Below are 14,265 nucleotides of genomic sequence, written 5' to 3' on the forward strand. Positions count from 1 at the left end.
TCCTCTGGCTGTGCCGGGTGGAGAGTATAACAGAATATGGCCAAGATGTTCAAATGTTCATAAATGACCAGCATGGTCGAATAACAATAAGGCAGAACAGTTGAAACTGGATCAGCAGCACAGCCAGGTGGACTGGGGACAGCAAGGAGTCATCATGTCAGGTAGTCCTGGGGCATGGTCCTAGGGCTCAGGTCCTCTGAGAGAGAGAAAGAAAGAGAGAAGGAGAGAATTAGAGAACGCACACTTAGATACACAGGACACCGAATAGGACGGGAGAAGTACTCCAGATATAACAAACTGACCCTAGCCCCCCGACACATAAACTACTGCAGCATAAATACTGGAGGCTGAGACAGGAGGGGTCATGAACCCCCTCCTTTACCCCAGTACTCGTACTGGGCACTTCCTCCACTACCTGGGAGCCTAGCTCCACATGAACCCCCTCCTTTACCCCAGCACTCGTACTGGGTACCTGCTCACCAGTCTGAGGAACTGGCTCTTCAGATACATCCTTACCTTCTACAACAATACTTTTCTGCTGAATAACATTTCCCTCTAATACAAGTTGCAACTCAACACATATAACACATATAACTTGTTCCTCAGCAACAGGTGCTTTTGGCTGCTCTACCGCTGTCGGTCCACCTCTCCCTACATCAGTGGGCCCAGGCATTACGATGACCACCTGCGCCCCTCCCTCTGCCTTCTCCCTTTTCGGGCAAGCATGTCGCTTATGACCAACATCCCCACACTCAAAACACTGTTGACTACCCGTACTAGCATAAGCCACATACAGACTATTGTCATACTTGATCTTAAACGATAACTCTAAAGTCTGCTCCGGTGAGTCTAAAAACATAAACACCTGTCACCGAAACGACATAACCTGTTTCAACGCCGAGTGTTTGCAACCTAACGGGACAACCTTAATTGAACTGGCAAACTTTCCAAAGCGCAATAACTCGCGCTCCAATAGCTCATTGGGGATAAACGGCAGTACATTTGAAATCGTTACCCTTGTTGACGGAGAAAAAAAGCAGTGTAACTTGAATAAACATTCCTTTAAGAAGTACACCATGCTCAACCATACGATCTACCAGACACTCTTCTTTTAGGAAGTACACCATGCTCAACCATACGATCAACCAGACACTCTTCTTTAAGAAATACACTATGCTCAACCATACGGTCAACCAGACACTCTTCTTTAAGAAATACACTATGCTCAACCATATGGTCAACCAGACACTCTTCTTTAAGAAATACACTATGCTCAACCATACGGTCAACCAGACACTCTTCTTTAAGAAGTACACCATGCTCAACCATCCGATCAACAAGACTCTCTTCTTTAAGAAGTACACCATGCTCAACCATACGATCAACCAGACACTCTCCTTTAAGAAGTACACCATGCTCAACCATACGATCAACCAGACACTCTTCTTTAATAAGTACACCATGCTCAACCATCCGATCAACAAGACGCTCTTCTTTAAGAAGTACACCATGCTCAACCATACGATCAACCAGACACTCTCCTTTAAGAAGTACACCATGCTCAACCATACGATCAACAAGACGCTCTTCTTTAAGAAGTACACCATGCTCAACCATCCGATCTACAAGACTCTCTTCTTTAAGAAGTATGCCATGCTCAACCATCCGATCAACTAGACACTCTCCTTTAAGAAGTACACCATGCTCAACCATCCGATCTACAAGACTCTCTTCTTTAAGAAGTACACCATGCTCAACCATCCGATCTACAAGACTCTCTTCTTTAAGAAGTATGCCATGCTCAACCATCCGATCAACTAGACACTCTTCTTTAAGAAGTACACCATGCTCAACCATCCGATCTACAAGACTCTCTTCTTTAAGAAGTACGCCATGCTCAACCATCCGATCAACAAGACACTCTTCTTTAAGAAGTACACCATGCTCAACCATCCGATCTACAAGACTCTCTTCTTTAAGAAGTACACCATGCTCAACCATCCGATCTACAAGACACTCTTCTTTAAGAAGTACACCATGCTCAACCATCCGATCTACAAGACACTCTTCTTTAAGAAGTACACCATGCTCAACCATCCGATCAACAAGACACTCTTCTTTAAGAAGTACACCATGCTCAACCATCCGATCTACAAGACACTCTTCTTTAAGAAGTACACCATGCTCAACCATCCGATCAACAAGACACTCTTCTTTAAGAAGTACACCATGCTCAACCATCCGATCAACAAGACACTCTTCTTTAAGAAGTACACCATGCTCAACCATCCGATCAACAAGACACTCTTCTTTAAGAAGTACACCATGCTCAACCATCCGATCTACAAGACACTCTTCTTTAAGAAGTACACCATGCTCAACCATACGATCAACAAGACACTCTTCTTTAAGAAGTACACCATGCTCAACCATCCGATCAACAAGACGCTCTTCTTTAAGAAGTATGCCATGCTCAACCATCCGATCAACAAGACACTCTTCTTTAAGAAATACCACCACCGCTTTATTCATCCGGGATGCATAAGCAACATTCTCGTATCCTACCTTCCTACCGGCGACCAGCAACTCCTCCACTGTGACAGTAGCTTCAGTAACACACCTAAAGCCGTGCCGAAGTGACAGGGACGGCATCCCCATTCGGGCTGCCATCCCCGCCAAAATCAGGGTAATTTCGATACGAAAAACGAAATACTTAATTCTACCACAACAAAAATAATAACCTTAATATTGCACAGAAAACCAAAAAAATGCCACCAGGAAGTAGAAAACTGAAAGAAAGTTCTGAATATATATCTCTACACAACACACTCACTCCTTCGCTCATACAATTCCCAGCATGCACCAAACACTCCCAGCATATATATATAGAGAGAGAGCCCCAGGGCAACACAATTAGACCCAACCAAATCATGAGAAAACAAAAAGATAATTACTTGACACATTGGAAAGAATTAACAAAAACAGAGCAATCTAGATTGCTATTTGGCCCTAAACAGAGAGTACACAGTGGCAGAATACCTGACCACTGTGACTGACCCAAACTTAAGGATGTACAGACTCAGTGAGCATAGCCTTGCTATTGAGAATGGCCACCGTAGGCAGACATGGCTCTCAAGAGAAGACAGGCTATGTGCTCACTGCCCACAAAATGAGGTTGAAACTGAGCTGCACTAACTAACCTCCTGCCCAATGTATGACCATATTAGAGAGACATACTTCCCTCAGATTACACAGATCCACAAAGAATTCAAAAACAAATCCAATTTTGAAAAACTCCCATATCTACTGGGTGAAATTCCACAGTGTGCCATCACAGCTGCAATATTTGTAACCTGTTGCCACAAGAAAAGGGCAACCAGTGAAGAACAAACACCATTGTGAATACAACCCATATTTATGCTTATTTATTTTCCCTTGTATATTTTAACAATTTGTGCATTGTTACAACACTTTATATATATATATATATATATATATATACATATATATATATATATATTATATATATATATATATATATATATACATATATATATATATATATATATATATATATAATATGGCATTTGTAATGTCTTTATTGTTTTGAAACTTCTGTATGTGTAATGTTTTTATTATTTATTTCACTTTTGTATATTATCTACCTCACTTGCTTTGGCAATGTTAACACATGTTTCCCATGCCAATAAAGCCCCTTGAATTGAGTGAGAGACAGTGAGAGGAGGACAGAGAGAGAGAGAGAGAGACAGTGAGAGGAGGACAGAGAGAGAGCGAGAGAGAGAGAGAGACACAGAGAGAGAGAGAGAGAGAGAGAGAGAGAGAGAGAGAGAAAAAAATACAGAGAGGAAGAGAGAAGACGACAGAGAGAGACAGAGTCAAGACAGATTTAGCATGAAGAAAGTCCTAGCCTCCGGTGGTGTGCTTAGTGCTTTCTGAATCCCAGAGATTCGCAGCTTCCAGGACCCAGATGTACTCACACCATGATAGTATAGTGTTGATGATCTGGTTAGAGGTAGTGTATGATGGAATTTCCAACCCCCTGGGTAGAAGAGAGGGAATTAACAGAAGTGAAGAAACTGATATCAGGAGCCAGTAGAATCATCTATCACCTCCAAACAGAAGTATGTCATTAACAAATCAGCTGAGGCGTATCTAAAGGACAACTCACAGCTAAACAAATATTCACTTTCTAGGTTTTATTAGTTATCAGCAGCTCGTTAAGATCAAGTTTCAGAGCTACTTAGTAACTAGGGGAATGTGAGATCGTATCAAAATCTTCTCACTGTGGGACGTAAAGTCGTACACTTGACAAACAGGATTACTGTGAGACCCCCAGTTGCACAAAATGCAACCGGTTACTAAACTCATAACAAGACAAAATACATGGTATGTATCTCTTAGTAGGATTTGTTGTGTTTTCTAAGATATTAAATAACATTCTGGGCAAGAGATGGAGGTACACTAGAATCAACAGTTTGTGGACACCCATTCAGAATTAGTGGATTAGGCTATTTCAGACACATCAATGCTGTCAGGTGTTTACAATTGAGCACACATCCATGCAATCTCCATAGACAAACATTGGCAGTAGAATGTCCCGTACTGAAGAGCTCATTGATTTTCAACGTGGCATCGTCATAGGATGCCACCTTTCCAACAAGTTCGTCAAATTTCTGCCCTGCTAGAGCTGCCCCGGTCAACTGTAAGTGCTGTTATTGTGAAGTGGAAACATTTAGAAGCAACAACGGCTCAGCAGTGAATTGGTAGGCCACACAAGCTCACAGAACGGGACCGCTGGCAGCTGCATTGCGCCATGCGTAAAAATTGTCTGTCCTCGGTTGCAACACTCACTGGTGAGTTCAAAACTGCCTCTGGAAGCAAATGTTAGCACAAAAACTTTTCGTTGGGAGCTTCACAAAATGTGATTCATGAAATGGGTTGCTCGACCTCACTAATGTGGCTGAAAGGAAGCAAGTCCCCACAGCAATGTTCCAACATCTAGTGGAAAGCCTTCCCAGAAGAGTGGAGGCTGTTATAGTAGCAATGTTCCAACATCTAGTGGAAAGCCTTCCCAGAAGAGTGGAGGCTGTTATAGTAGCAATGTTCCAACATCTAGTGGAAAGCCTTCCCAGAAGAGTGGAGGCTGTTATAGTAGCAATGTTCCAACATCTAGTGGAAAGGCCTCCCAGAAGAGTGGAGGCTGTTATAGCAGCAATGTTCCAACATCTAGTGGAAAGCCTTCCCAGAAGAGTGGAGGCTGTTATAGCAGCAATGTTCCAACATCTAGTGGAAAGGCCTCCCAGAAGAGTGGAGGCTGTTATAGTAGCAATGTTCCAACATCTAGTGGAAAGCCTTCCCAGAAGAGTGGAGGCTGTTTATAGCAGCAAAGGGGGGAACCAACTCCATATTAATGTCCATGATTTTGGAATTAGATGTTCGGCAAGCACCACATACTCAAATATCCTGCTTGCCAAAAAGTAAGTCTTGCAAAAATACATTTGCAAAAAGGCTTGGGTCTTACAAGGGCAAGAGCACATCAAGTTGGGACTTCTTCATTTTACGTTTTTTTTTGTGCCTTGAACATGTGAAGTATGGTCTCATATCTAAAATGATTCATTAATTATCAAACACTTGAGTATAAGGATAACTCTGAGATCAGAGGAAAAAGGCAGTGCAGGATTACCGTTAGGGGACTTGGTCAAGACAGAGACAGAGTGCTGGAGAGAGTCAAAGATACCGAGAGAAGGCAGTCTAAAGGAACTGAGTGTGAATATGAGTGGGATGTGTGACAGAGCGATGGTAATGCAGCCCGCAGCCAAGTAGTTGGTGTTCATGGCAACAGTAAGAACAGCCTGCATGGTCTCCAATAGCCATGTCTTCCTCAAGTCTACAATGACCATGTCTTCCTCAAGTCTACAATGACCATGTCTTCCTCATGTCTCCAATGTCCATGTCTTCCTCATGTCTCCAATGTCCATGTCTTCCTCAAGTCTACAATAGCCATGTCTTCCACAGGTCTCCAATGTCCATGTCTTCCACAGGTTTACGAAGTTTATTTGTAATGGCGTCACTATTTCATATCATCTGAGATCCCCCAAAGATTGGAAAGCTGCCGCGATAAACCCCCTCTTCAAAGGGGGAGACGCTCTAGACCCAAACTGTTACAGACCTACAACCACTGCACTGGCTTATCTAAAGTCTTCGAAAGCCACTGTGCTAAAAAAAACTTCCAAACGAGTGTGTGCTCTTCAACCGATTGCTCACCGCACCCTCCCACCCAACTAGCAACACTACTCCAGATGTTTCTGATTTAGAATATGTGGACAACTACCTAGGTGACTGGTTACACTGTAAACTCTCTTTCCAGAGTCACATTAAACATCTCCGATCCTAAAAAAAAAATCTAGAATCAGCTTCCTATTTCACAACAAAGCCTTCACTCGTACTATCAAACAGACCCTCGTAAAAACTGACTTCCCTACCGATCCTTGACTTCGGCGATGTCATTTACAAAATAGCCTCCAACACTCTACTCAGCAAATTGGATGTATTATATCACAGTGCCATCCATTTTGTTACTAAAGCCCCATATACTACCCACCACTGCCACCTGTATGCTCGCGTTGGCTGGCTCTTATTACATATTCGTCGCCAAACCCACTGGTACCAGGTCATCTATAAGTCCATGCTAGGTAATGCCCTGCCTTATCTCAGCTCACTCGTCACCATAGCAGCACCGACTCGTAGCACGCACTCCAGCAGGTATATTTTACTGGTCATCCCCAAAGTCAAAACTACCTTTTGCCGCCTTTCCTTCCAGTTCTCTGCTGCCAATGACTGGAACGAATTGCAAAAATCACTGAAGCTGGAGTCTTATATCTCGCTCTCTAACTTTAAGCATCAGCTGTCTTAGCAGCTTACCAATCACTGTACCTATACACAGCCCAACGGTAAATAGCCACACCCAACTACCTCATCCCCATATTATTACTTACCCTCTTGCTCTTTTGCACCCCAGTATCTCTACTTGCACATCATCATCTGCACATCTATCACTCCAGTGTTTTATTGCTAAATTCTAATTATTTCGCCTCTATGGCCTATTTATTTCCTTACCTCCTTAATCTTCTACCTTTGCACACACTGTACATATATTTTTTTCTATTGTGTTATTGACTGTACGTTTGTTTATGTGTAACCCTGTGTTGTTTGATTTTGTCGCACTGCTTTGCTTTATCTTGGCCAGGTCGCAGATGTAAATGAGAACTTGTTCTCAACTGGCCTAAAGATGAAATAAAAATAATAATAATAATAATAAAGTTTATCTTTGATTACTCGGCTGTTTCACGAGAAATTGAGGAAGATTGAGATATGCAGTACAGTATGTTATGTTTACTCGCTCTGAGCTCAGTATCTGCTCTTTTCTGAGGTACAACGGCATTAAAAGTAGACTCACTTTGCTCCAGAGTGTTTTCAGCTTCAGCGTTAGGTTTATTTTAGAACACTGAGTCAGAGGCCCAGAGTGCATCACACAGACAACCAATCAGCCAATGAGATCACAGCAACAGATGGCATGCGGGCCCCCCTCTTTCTGCCTACATGGAATATATATTTATAATGTGTCTCAGAGAGAACTCACACGGAAACGTGTAAAAAACAAACCTATCCAGGAAAGAGGAGAGAAACAGGGTGGGAAGAGCTGTGAAAAAAAATGGTGGCGTGTCAAAATGTGTCATCGAAGCAAATGTTATATTCGGTATTTGTGGGGAATAGTAAAGTTACAGGTTCTAAAATAAACTTTCTCAGAGGGAAAAAGAGGCGGAGGGACCTTGGAGAAAGCTGAGCAGATTCTCTGCCATCTGCTTGTCGCTTTGATGGGGATATGAGACGATAGTTTACCATAGAATAGGAAAACGGACAGGAAGATGATATTTAAATGAACACAGTGCGACCAAGTCGATTCAGATACAAGAAGTTCAGTTTTAATGTGTGTGTGTGTGTGTGTGTGTGTGTGTGTGTGTGTGTGTGTGTGTGTGTGTGTGTGTGTGTGTGTGTGTGTGTGTGTGTGTGTGTGTGTGTGTGTGTGTGTGTGTGTGTGTGTGTGTGTGTGTGTGTGCGTGCGTGCATGCGTAAAAGGAAACACCAGGGCTGTGGGAATGAAAGACAAGGGGAAGTCATATATCACAAAGACAAATATCCTCACAGCGAGAGAAGTGTTCAATCTCCAATGGAACTCATCAAACACCCACCAACCTGATGCCAGTCTCAGCCTCTCCAACTACCCATCAACGACATCAATAAGGAAACATCTTCCCGGGAAAATAGTGAAGAGTTGAGAGGAAAGCAAATGGAACTCTATGTCCTACATCACGTTTTACCAGAACCACTACACTGGGCACTGCACTACGCTGGGTACTGCACTACGCTGGGTACTGCACTACACTGGACTACACTGGGTACTGCACTACACTGGGCACTGCACTACACTGGGCACTGCACTACACTACACTGCACTACACTGGGCACTGCACTACACTACACTGGGCACTGCACTACACTACACTGGGCACTGCACTACACTGCACTACATTGCACTACACTGGGCACTGCACTACGCTGGGCACTGCACTACTCTGGGCACTGCACTACGCTGGGCACTGCACTACGCTGGACACTGCACTACACTGGGCACTGTACTACCCTGGGCACTGCACTACGCTGGGCCTTGCACTACGCTGGACTACACTGGGCACTGCACTACGCTGGGCACTGCACTACGCTGGACACTGCACTACGCTGGACACTGCACTACACTGGATTACACTGGACATGCACTACGCTGGACACTGCACTACACTGGGCACTGCACTACGCTGGACTACACTGGGCACTGCACTACACTGGACTACACTGGGTACTGCACTACGCTGGGTACTGCACTACACTGCACTACACTGGGTACTGAACTACACTGGATTACACTGGGCACTGCACTACACTGGGCACTGCACTACGCTGGGCACTGCACTACGCTGGACACTGCACTACGCTGGACTACACTGGGCACTGCACTACACTGGACAGTGCACTACACTGGACACTGCACTACACTGGACACTGCACTACACTGGTCACTGCACTACACTGGTCACTGCACTACACTACACTGGGCACTGCACTACACTGGGCACTGCACTACATTATGCTGCACTACACTGGGCACTACACTACACTACACTGGGCACTGCACTACACTGGGCACTGCACTACACTACACTGGGCACTGCACTACACTGGGCACTGCACTACACTGGGCACTGCACTACGCTACACTGGGCACTGCACTACACTGGGCACTGCACTACACTGGGCACTGCACTACACTGGGCACTGCACTACACTGGGCACTGCACTACGCTGGGCACTGCACTACACTGGGCACTGCACTACACTGGGCACTGCACTACGCTACTCAAACTAGGGGTTGTGACCCCTTGTGTGATCGCCGGATACGAACATTAAATAATAATAATATCGCCTTTGTATCGGAAAATCATTGTAATATGTTTAACTAAATGAAAATAGTTTAAATCAAACGTTTTAAACTCAACCAGAGACTGCCCTTAGATTAGAAAAGGCCGCACCTGACCACTGCACGCTATGAAACCACACACTATTGCAGAGACTGTTATTACCGGCTGCAATTGATATGGTGAAAACATTGTGTGAGGAGGAAGAAGCACTGAAACTCACATCAATACTTTTGTCAGATAACACTGGTAAACTAAGAATGTATGCTATTGCTGGCAATCAAGTGGAAACTGACGGAACGACTCAAACACCCCAGCTTATGCTCTCTCAGAAGGACGTTAGCTGTGATGGCCGAGATGCCCCACGCATTAACTTTTGTTCATTATACATATGTTTTCTGTCTCATGATTCTGGAGCATGCTAAGGAAACAGGGGATGTTTTGCCGAAAAACAGATTCCATGTGATCGATGTGGCTCCTTCTATTGCGGGACGACGATGGGACTCTAGTTATGAAAGTTTCTCCTTCTGATATATGGACGAAATGTATAAATACACAGAGTGCAGCTGTCGGCAACAGAGCTGAGCACCGAACTCAGAGATAAACTGAGGCAGGTAAGTTCGATTTTAATTGAGTATCTTACATGTTTGAATTTCATAGCATTTTATTTTAATCTGGCGCTCTGCATTTCCCCTGGCAATTGGCCAGTTGAGATGCTAGCGTCTCCCTATCCTCACTAAACTATGTGGAGATATTGGATCAGAGCATGACAATGTTTTATTTCACACCAAGGTTCGGTGGTTATCAATGGGGGAGTGTTGGAAAAAGGATTTTCACATTGAGAGAGGAACTGTTGTCATTCACAACGGATGTAAAAAAATAAATAATAATAATAATAATTTAAAAAATAAACAGACTTGCTTGACTTTCTGTGTAATGAAAATAAAATGTGTCAACATGCCTTAATTAACAGACACTTTTGGGAAACTGAACAAACTGAATGCAAAGCAGGAGAAATACAGGTCAGTGACCGAATCAGAGGAAATATTTGTTTTTGGAGAGAGAGTCTTTCCTTTCCATCGGCTGTGTATGTTTCTAACAGGAAGTGTCCTCCAACGCTAAGAAAAGCCCTTTTGGAACATTCTTCCCAAATCCGTTTGACTGTGATCCCGGCTCAGTTGACATGACGATATGTGAAATCGAACAGCTGATCTAGATGTCATGTGACCGAACGCTGCAGACAACATATTCACAGGTCACTAGGGAGGAGTTTTGGTCCCTGATTCAAAGGGACCACCCTGCCTGCCCCCTCCCTCTGAGCGTTAAAACTCATCGTACCCTTCGCAAGCTCCTATCTTCGTGAAGCTGAATTCAGTACTCTTCTCTGCATTAAAACCAAATATATCGATCCAGGTTGGAAGTGACAGCAGAGATGAGGCGCCCCCCCTGTCGACCACGAACCCCTGACTTTGAGAAGCTCTGAAGCGACAAGCATCACACACACCCATCTCATTAGTGGTGGTGAGAGATTTCATGTCAGAAGAATTTTCAATTGACTGTCAAAGCCCCACATTTAAGGGTATTTGATGGTGAGTTGAGAAGATAAATCAGAAATACTAATGTTTTTTTTAATTAACTGCTATAGCCCCACCCCCCCTAACAAAAAAGTTAATTACATATTTTATTTCACATGGTTCGAGTCGTGAGATCTTTCAGATATCGTGGGACCAAAAAAAAAGTTTGGAAAGCTCTGAATACGGACACGTTAGTGAGACTCAGCAGGAGAACGTTGATTAATGTGGGGATGCGTTTCTTCTGTACTGTACCCAGTTAGTGAGATCTTGTTTAGTGGTTTCTTTCATCGTAACCAACCGCCACGGCACTCAACACAAGTTTTAAAAAAAATACCATCTCCGCCAAATGAAAATGCCTTTTTAATTCCAATTATCCCGCTCATTGAACATTCAAATGAAAAAATTAAGACGTTTTAACTTGGCTAATTGGCCCCAAGGGTGTGTGTGAGAGAGAGAGAGAGAGAGAGAGAGAGAGAGAGAGAGAGAGATAGAGAGATAGAGAGATAGAGGAGGACAGAGAGAGAGAAAGAGAGAGAGAGACAGTGAGAGGAGGACAGAGAGAGAGAGAGAGAGAGAGAGAGAGAGAGAGAGAGAGAGAGAGAGAGAGAGAGAGAGAGAGAGAGAGAGAGAGAGAGAGAGAGAGAGAGAGAGAGAGAGAGGACAGAGAGAGAGAAAGAGAGAGAGAGACAGTGAGAGGAGGACAGAGAGAGAGAGAGAGAGAGAGACAAAGGGAGTGTAGGATGTGTTTCATGATCTTTTTTTTTAGCAAATATTACCCTCCAATCCTACCATCTCTCTCCACCCCCAACTCTCTATCATTGTGTCTCTATCATTGTGTCTCTCTCTCTCAGTCTCTCTCTCTCCCCATCCCACCCCCTCTCTCTCTCTCTCTCTCTCTCTCTCCCCATCCCCCTCCCTCTATTCATCCCCCCATTCTCTTTCTCCATCTATCTTTCTCTATCTCTCCCCATTCCCCCTGTATATCCTCTCTCTCTCTCTCCACCTCCCTCTCCCCCCTCTCTCTCTCTCCATCCCTCCTTTCTATCTCTCTCTCTCTCCATTCCCCACTCTCCCCATCCCCCTCCCCTCTCTCTCTACCCTCCCCCCTCTCTCCATTTCCCTCTCTCCATACCCCTCTCTCTCTCCCTCTCTCTCCCCATCCTCCCTCTCTCTCTTTCTACCCTCCCCCTATCCCTCTCCACCCCCCTCTCTCCATATCTCTCTCTCTCTCTCTCTCTTTTACTTCCCTCTATCTCACCATTCCTTATTAAATGGTGATTTAATGGATTGCTTGTTCTGTGCATATCTAACAGACATCTGGTTGAGACGGAGAGCTAATGCCATGCTGGCTGAAAACCAGGCCACTGGAACCAGAATGATCTCGCCTCAGGAGTCAGACTCAGTTCAGTGCAATAAACATTTGACTGCATTACAGAACCATATAACAGCTCCCTGATCTTGGACTCTGATATAATTAGAATGAACATGAACAAGACCACATTTCTCAAGAACATTCTCACAAAGACGGGGTGCTCCTAGTGGCAGGTGTCTTTAAAAATGCAGGAAAATCTGGTTTTACCTCATTTCTACAAGCATGTCACTGGGTCATCATTACTCCACAATCAGAGACGCATATAAGGCTCTCCCTCACCTTCTGACCATAACTCTGTCATCCTGATTCATGTTTACAGCCAAAAACTCAAACAGGAAGTACCCGTTATGAGCCCTATATAAGGAAGTGGTCTGATAAACAGTCAATATAGGACGAAGATCTAATCACAATACATCGGCTCAACGCTCTGATGTCCCAAAGCAAACTATTACAGATTACAAAGGGAAATCCAGCCGCGAGCTGTCCAGTGAATTAAACTCAATTCCTTCTATGCGCCCTTCGAGGCTAGCAACACTGAACTATGCATGAGTGCACCAGCTGTTCCGGGTGACTGTGTGATCAAACACTCCGTAGTCTATGTGAGTAAGAACTTTAAACAGGTTTAACATTCAGGCATTCTCTCTCTCACTGAAACTCTCTACACAAGAGAGCACTTCAATAGACCGACTCCAGACATCTACAGTTGAGTCACCTCTCCTCTCACTCAGACTCCAAGTGGACCTCAGAATGGCCTTTCTGGGTTGTGGGAGACTCCTGGAGTTGGGACAGTAGACACTGCTTCGCAACAGCCTCTCCTATCAGTGTCTCCGATCAGGGCTAAGCTTGGATGCCGAGGGGCCGCACAGTGAGACACCACAGAACACTTATTCACTCAGCTCCCAGAGAGAAGAAAAGCAGCCACTCAGTGGGAGAAAGAGATTGGGAGAGACAGATAGAGAGAGACATGGAGAGAGAGACAGTGAGTGAGTGAGTGAGTGAGTGAGTGAGTGAGTGAGTGAGTGAGTGAGTGAGTGAGTGAGTGAGTGAGAGAGAGAGAGAGAGAGAGAGAGAGAGAGAGAGAGAAGGGGGAGAGAGAGAGAGAAGAGGAGAGAGAGAGAGAGAGAGAGAGAGAGAGAAGGGAGAGAGAGAGAGAGAGAGAGAGAGAGAGAGAGAGAGAGAGAGAGAGAGAGAGAGAGAGAGAGAGAGAGAGAGAGATAGAGAGAGAGAGGAGGACAGAGAGAGAGAAAGAGAGAGAGAGACAGTGAGAGGAGGACAGAGAGAGAGAGAGAGAGAGAGAGAGGGGAGAGAGAGAGAGAGAGAGAGAGAGAGAGAGAGAGAGAAGGGGGAGAGAGAGAGAGGGGAGAGAGAGAGAGAGAAGGGGGAGAGAGAGAGAGAGAGAGAGAGAGAGAGAAGGAGAGAGAGAGAGAGAGAGAGAGAAGGGGGAGAGAGAGAGAGAGAGAGAGAGGGGAGAGAGAGAGGAGAGGGGAGAGAGAGAGAAGGGGAGAGAGAGAGAGAGAGAGAGAGAAGAGAGAGAAGGAGAGAGAGAGAGAGAGAGAGAAAGGGGAGAGAGAGAGAGAGAGAGAGAGAGAGTGAGAGAGAGAGGGAGAGAGAGAGAGAGAGAGAGAGAGAGAGAGAGAGAGAGAAGGGGGAGAGTGTAAGGGTGTGTATTTACTTTTGTTGGAGCTCTGACAGCTTTGAAGCCTCTTCTCAAATCTATATTTTGGAGATTTTAGGATTAATAGTAACAGTAAATAGTAAACTTCTGGAT

General features: G+C 44.6%; 1 pseudogene; it reads right to left on the minus strand.

Annotated features, from left to right (window-relative positions):
• LOC127914851 (involucrin-like) overlaps positions 1–14,265 on the minus strand; it is a 151,442-nt pseudogene that overhangs the window by 24,925 nt on the left and 112,252 nt on the right.

The sequence above is a fragment of the Oncorhynchus keta genome, chromosome 34, assembly GCF_023373465.1.
Source record: "Oncorhynchus keta strain PuntledgeMale-10-30-2019 chromosome 34, Oket_V2, whole genome shotgun sequence".
Lineage (NCBI taxonomy): Eukaryota > Metazoa > Chordata > Actinopteri > Salmoniformes > Salmonidae > Oncorhynchus > Oncorhynchus keta.